Below are 7,392 nucleotides of genomic sequence, written 5' to 3'. Positions count from 1 at the left end.
AAGTACGTTGGCAGGAAGAACAGGATTTTTGGTCAGGCGACTACCGAATTATCAACACGAAATCAAACAGGGGCAATGCAGGAGTTGGTTTAATAATGAATAAGAAAATAGGGCAGCGGATAAGCTACTACGACCAGCATAGTGAAAGAATTATTGTCGCCAAGATAGACACCAAACCAATGCCCACCACAATAGTGCAGGTCTATATGCCTACTAGTTCAGCGGATGATGAAGAAATTGAAAGAATATATGAGGAGATAGAAGCTTTAATACAATATGTCAAAGGTGACGAGAATCTAATTGTGATGGGAGACTGGAACGCAGTGGTAGGCCAAGGAAGAGAAGGTAGCACAGTAGGAGAATTTGGATTGGGACAAAGGAACGAAAGAGGAAGTCGGCTGATTGAATTCTGCACTGACTATAATTTAGTCCTCGCCAATACTTGGTTCAAACACCACAAACGACGGCTGTATACGTGGACGAGACCTGGAGACACTGGAAGGTATCAAATAGACTTCATTATGATTAGGCAGAGATTCAGAAACCAGGTGTTGGATTGCAAAACTTTCCCAGGAGCAGACGTGGACTCTGACCACAACTTGTTGGTCATGAAATGCCATCTGAAGTTGAAGAAATTGAAGAAAGGAAAGAATGCAAAAAGATGGGATCTAGACAAGTTGAAAGAAAAGAGTGTGATGGATCGTTTCAAGGAACATGTTGCACAAGGACTAAATGAAAAGGCCGAAAGAAACACAGTAGAGGAAGAGTGGAGAGTCATGAAAAATGAAGTCAGTAGGGCTGCTGAAGAAATGTTAGGAAGGAAGAAAAGATCAACTAAGAATCAGTGGATAACTCAGGAGATACTAGACCTGATTGATGAACGACGAAAATACAAGAATGCTAGAAATGAAGAGGGCAGAAAAGAATACAGGCGATTAAAGAATCAAGTGGATAGAAAGTGCAAGGTAGCTAAGGAAGAATGGCTGAAGGAGAAGTGCAAGGATGTCGAAGGCTGTATGGTCCTGGGAAAGGTAGATGCTGCATACAGGAAAATCAAGGAAACCTTTGGAGAAAGGAAATCTAGGTGCATGAATATTAAGAGCTCAGATGGAAAGCCACTTCTAGGGAAAGAAGACAAAGCAGAAAGATGGCAGGAGCATATCCAACAGTTGTATCAAGGTAACGATGTAGATAATTTCGTTCTGGAACATGAAGAGGCTGTTGATGCTGATGAAATGGGAGACCCAATTTTGAGGTCAGAGTTTGACAGAGCTGTGAGTGACCTAAATAGGAACAAGGCACCTGGAATTGATGATATTCCCTCTGAATTACTGACTGCCTTAGGAGAAACCAGCATGGTAAGGTTATTTCATTTAGTGTGCAAGATGTATGAGACAGGAGAAGTCCCATCCGATTTTCGGCAGAATGTTGTTATACCTATTCCCAAGAAAGCCGGTGCTGACAGGTGTGAAAACTACCGCACTATTAGTTTAGTATCTCATGCCTGCAAAATTTTAACACGTATTATTTACAGAAGAATGGAAAAACAAGTTGAAGCTGAGTTGGGGGAAGATCAATTTGGCTTCAGAAGAAATGTAGGAACACGTGAAGCAATCCTGACTTTACGTCTGATCTTAGAGGATCGAATCAAGAAGGACAAGCCCACGTACATGGCATTCGTAGATCTAGAAAAGGCATTCGATAATGTTGATTGGACCAGGCTATTTATGATTCTGAAGATGATAGGGATCAGATACCGAGAACGAAGAATTATCTACAACCTGTATAAAAATCAGTGTGCAGTGATAAGAATTGAGGGCTTTGAAAAAGAAGCAGCAATCCAGAAAGGAGTGAGGCAAGGCTACAGTTTGTCCCCTCTCCTTTTCAATGTTTACATAGAACAGGCAGTAAAGGAAATCAAAGAGAAATTTGGAAAGGGAATCACAGTCCAAGGAGAGGAAATCAAAACCTTGAGATTTGCCGATGATATTGTTATTTTATCTGAGACTGCAGAAGATCTCGTGAAGTTGCTGAATGGTATGGATGAAGTCTTAGGTAAGGAGTACAAGATGAAAATAAATAAGTCCAAAACAAAAGTAATGGAGTGCAGTCGAACGAAGGCAGGTGATATAGGAAATATTAGATTAGGAAACGAAGTCTTAAAGGAAGTAGATGAATATTGTTACTTGGGTAGTAAAATAACCAACGATGGCAGAAGTAAGGAGGACATAAAATGCAGACTGGCACAAGCAAGGAAGAGCTTTCTTAAGAAAAGAAATTTGCTCACTTCAAACATTGATATCGGAATTAGAAAGATGTTTTTGAAGACTTTTGTGTGGAGCGTGGCATTGTATGGAAGTGAAACATGGACGATAACTAGCTCAGAAAGAAAGAGAATAGAAGCTTTTGAAATGTGGTGTTATAGAAGAATGCTGAAGGTGAGATGGATAGATCGAATCACGAATGAAGAGATACTGAATCGAATTTGTGAGAGGAGATCGATTTGGCTAAATTTGACGAGAAGAAGAGATAGAATGATAGGACACATCTTAAGACACCCAGGACTTGTTCAGTTGGTTTTTGAAGGAAGTGTAGGTGGCAAGAACGGTAGGGGTAGACCAAGGTATGAATATGATAAACAGATTAGAGCAGATGTAGGATGCAATAGTTACGTAGAAATGAAAAGGTTAGCACAGGATAGGGTGGCATGGAGAGCTGCATCAAACCAGTCTATGGACTGATGACTCAAACAACAACATCACTTCATCTAGCATATACGGGCAAGTTGCTGTGAAAAGGGTTTCTTAACTGAGATTTCAACCAATCAAACTGGGAACGGGGTCTCAGAAGCAAGGGTGAGGTGGAGGATCTACTCGGTTACCATTCAGCCTCAAAGATACACATGTTTATGTTGAATGTTGATCACTCGAAGTGTAGCTCAACTTGCTTCAATCAAGAATTTCACAGCCATGAAGACACTATCATGTATGGTGAGTTTACGATAAATTGACTGAATATGAGAAATCTTTACCTCTTACGACCTGTTCTTCACAAACTTAACATTACTGTAGGAGCAGAAAACATGTCCAAAGCAAAACCTCACCAAGCAAGTAACAGGTGTGGCTCACAGAACAAGAGTTACTGTACAATAAACAAAAACAAAACTTCACTGATAAAGAAGAAAATAGCAGAATTAAAAATTACAGAAAATTTACTATTCAATCAAACAGCTAAAGCAATAACTAAAGACAAAAATATAAAGTTCCAAGACATTAAAAGCCAAACCTATTATCTCGGAAGACGAAGAGTAAATGAAGATCAGAAAGAATGAAGAAATACTGGGCACTTAGAAAAGAACAACACACAGATAAATGACTGATTCAACGTACACCAAAGAGGGTGAGATGAAAGAAGAAGAAAGAAGAAGAAAGAAGAAAACTTGTGGAAATCCGTTGGGCATGTACTATTCGGAACGGTCAGCTTGACACAGGAAGACCTACGAACAGTAATTCAATTATTAACTTATCAGAATAAGGAACTGACAATGCAGAAGTTGGCCGTATCAAGATGGCACCACTGAATGGGAGGTGGACCAAGCAATACAGAATGGAGGATAGGTGGTTGGTAGAGAAGTTGTTTGCATTTATATTCCACAGAGGAAAAAATGGAGAATGGCAGATATGTTTGGAGGCACTTGCTCATGTGTGCTAACAATAATTGCAAGAATAAACATGAAATATGACAGCACTGCAAGCAAAGGGAAAAGGCAGGTCCTGGAGTGTGCATAACAATACTGATACTGGGAAAAATTACCTCCAGTTGATTACTGCTTACTGTGAACGCTTTACTGTCAGCACAGCCGGTCATCAATAACCTGCGTTGGCAGTAAGAGGTGACAATGCCCAATGTGACAGTGGCTGGATGAAATATTCCTGCTCGGTCTTCCGACTGGACTCCGCCAGACTCCTTTCTACGACGGTCATCTTAAAAGGCACGGTGTATCAATATTGTGGATGAACTACGTGCAAGTATCACAAAAGATACCGGTATAGATGTGATGTCATGTAGAGCAGAGGATTCTTAATGTTCATTTATGCTACTTGGTAATATTATTGGTAGTTTCTTGACAGTAACACCTCTCCCTGTGGGTGGGAGCGGTATCCCCAGGCGATCTCAACTTGGAAACAAGGGTTGGTAATTACAGGACATCCAGCTGAGTCAAGCTCCTTGCTTCCCTACCCGACCTCCCTTTTTTCTCTTCTTACTCTTATAGTATTAGATTTATGAGGCCTAGGGAGTCTGATTTTCATGCTTTTCGTTCCCCCCCCCCCCACTTCTGTTCAGTGTTAGACTTCCTCTTTTCAATCATAACTTTGAAGTTATCCAGTCTGCCAAAACTAATGCAGGATTAATAAAACTAGAAAACACTTTTTTTTTTTTGCTCTTTGCTTTACGTCGCACCGACACAGATGTCTTATGGCGACGATGGGATAGGCCTAGGAATGGGAAGGAAGCGGCCGTGGCCTTAATTAAGGTACAGCCCCAGCATTTGCCTGGTGTGAAAATGGGAAACCACGGAAAACCATCTTCAGGGCTGCTGACAGTGGGGTTCGAACCCACTGTCTCCCGATTACTGGATACTGGCCGCACTTAAGCGACTGCAGCTATCGAGCTCGTTAAACTAGAAAACACCTGAAAAAGATAACATTAATTAATTTTGAGGGTTTTCAAATCCATAGTGACAAGAAAAAGGCTTCCACTTTCAATCATAACTACCCTGTACTTCTATCTTGAAGGTTGCTTTGTAATAGTAGTTTATTTCGTTCAGTGACTGTAACACATCTTTGTAATACTGTAAAACTGGATAAAGTCAATCACTCTATAGACTTGAACAATATTTTGTCCATTAAAGTTGAAATTCCTTACTATTTTGATATGTTGGCAGCACTATTTCACATACAAATGTTGACATGGGAATAATTTAAAAAATCAGCAGCAATGAACAATGGGTATTGTGTGAAATTGAAACTCAAATGAAACACAAATGTTTTAATTATTTTCTGTAACTACTGTAGAGTGAATGTTGCCAAATGAAGCCTGAGAAGAGTCACAGAAGGCTATCTATGAACCTACCATTAATTATTTCAAAGAAAGGTATACGTTCAAATGTTTTGATATAATAGGTCTATTGATAGGAGTACGAGGTGCTATACCTCGTTTTTTGAGGAATTTTGAAAAAAATATTACACTCCAACTTCTGTATGAGATGGGATAGTCACCGTAGTACTAAAGAAGAGTTATCAAATTCTGAATCAGCAAATCCACATCTCTAGGTATTGTTTCAAATTTTACATCATATTATTGTATTTTAATATTGTAATATTATTGCAATGCTAATTAATACTGTCGTGGGTATACTGAGTCCTTTGGGGCTACCTCTATTGGGGGGCAGTTTTGTAAATAAATAAAATATAAGGAAGGGAATAATTCATTATTATATATATATATATATATATAATTCACTGGGGCCATCAAGGACCACGTTAAGTCTTGTTGCATTTGACACTGAACTTGGCCTTCTTTAGAGCCCAAATTTCCCTCATTCTTTGTGAGTGGGCCTGCTTACGCTCCTCTGTCCAAGGGGCACCGTGTCTTCTCTTCGGTTGCTCGTCTCGGTTTAGCCCGTTCGTCAATATTTTCTTGCGGAAGAGATCTCTGTTAAGGGCGTCTTCAGCTGAGATATGTAGCATTTGCAGGTCTTCTTTGGTATTTCTAAACCAGGGAATTGTAGTTTTGGGGTTTGAATCAAAAAGTGAAAGATTTCTTCAGTTAACTTTCTTCCATCCATTCTTTTCAGATGACCGTAAAATCGTGCCCGTCTTTTTCCGATTGTGTCGGTAATTTTCTCTATTTTGCTGTAGACTTCCTTGTTGGATCTCTTTTGATGGATTCCATTTCTGTACTTTGATCCCAAGATTCCTCTCACAATTTTGCGTTCTCTTTTCTCCAGTTCTTCAAGGAGTCCTTTGTTGGCATTTAGAGACAGGGTTTCGGCTGCATATAGAACTACTGGCTTCAGAACTGTTTCATAGTGACGTATCTTGGTGTTTTGGGAAAGGCATTTTTTGTTGTAGATTGTGCGGGATGTTTGGTAGGCTATTTCCAGTTTGCGTACTCGCTCCTGAAGTGCTTCTTTGTCCAGTCCATTTTTCATGATGATCTCACCCAGGTATTTGAATTTTTCTACTCAGGTGATGTCACTGTATTTTGTATGGAGTTTTGGTGGAGCCTCTTTGATGTTAGTCATTACTTCTGTTTTCTCAAACGATATCTGCAAACCAGTTTGTTCGGCAATTATTATTATTATTATTATTATTATTATTAGCAAATTTGTACTTTTGCAGGATAAAATCAATCCTGCCATCTAATTAAGAAGGTGGAACCTGTGGGGAAAAAGGCATTATTCCGATAAATACATCAATTTCACGATGATAGCTATTCATGCGGGCAGGATGAGTATTCGGAAAGCGTCACAGCAATATGAGAGAATCCATAATAGATAAACAGCTCTTGACTCAGAATAAGAAAATAATTTATCTTGAAGCATCAAACCAAACCAAACCAAACCAAACCCCAAGGCACTACAGCCCTTGAAGGGCCTTGGCCTACCAAGCGACCGACGCGAAATCGGGAGGTTGTGGGTTCGCATCCCACTGGTGTCTGGTTGGCCATTTTTGTTCTGTACTTATCTCTTCAACACGTACTAAATGTACGTAACACGACCTAATAGGTTGAAAGTCGGTTTTGATTAAAATGCGGTCGTGAAAATTCAATATTCATTCAATCAATCAATCAATCAATCAATCAATCAATCAATCAATACTGATCTGCATTTAGAGCAGTCGCCCAGGTGGCAGATTCCCTATCTGTTGCTTTCCTAGCCTTTTCCTAAATGATTTCAAAGAAATTGGAAATTTATTGAACATCTCCCTTGGTAAGTTATTCCAATCCCTAACTCCCCTTCCTATAAATGAATATTTGCCCCAGTTTGTCCTCTTGAATTCCAACTTTATCTTCATATCGTGATCTTTCCTACTTTTATAAACGCCATTCAAACCTATTCGTCTACTAATGTCATTCCACGCCATCTCTCCGCTGACAGCTCGGAACATACCACTTAGTCTAGCAGCTCTTCTTCTCTCTCTCTTTCTCTCATTGACTTGGCCCTCAACGGGCAACTTAAACACACTCTACAGTGTGATGGTAGTAGTACCAGACCTGTAGCTCAGATCCTTTCCAACAGAACAAAGATGACCTAGGCCACCATAGCTCAATTGGTAGAGCAACCGACGCAAAATCGGGAGGTTGTGGGTTCGGATCCCACTGGTGTCT

At 39.9% G+C, this 7,392-nt stretch overlaps 1 non-coding gene across 1 annotated transcript; it reads left to right on the top strand.

The window, feature by feature from the left end:
• The first annotated feature begins 7,318 nt into the window (after positions 1-7,318).
• On the top strand, positions 7,319-7,392 carry TRNAL-CAA (transfer RNA leucine (anticodon CAA)). Its single transcript has one exon. It is a non-coding gene; the product is annotated as a tRNA-Leu (tRNA).

The sequence above is a fragment of the Anabrus simplex genome, chromosome 10 (genome assembly GCF_040414725.1).
Source record: "Anabrus simplex isolate iqAnaSimp1 chromosome 10, ASM4041472v1, whole genome shotgun sequence".
Lineage (NCBI taxonomy): Eukaryota > Metazoa > Arthropoda > Insecta > Orthoptera > Tettigoniidae > Anabrus > Anabrus simplex.
This window is presented reverse-complemented; position numbering and strand designations above follow the sequence as displayed.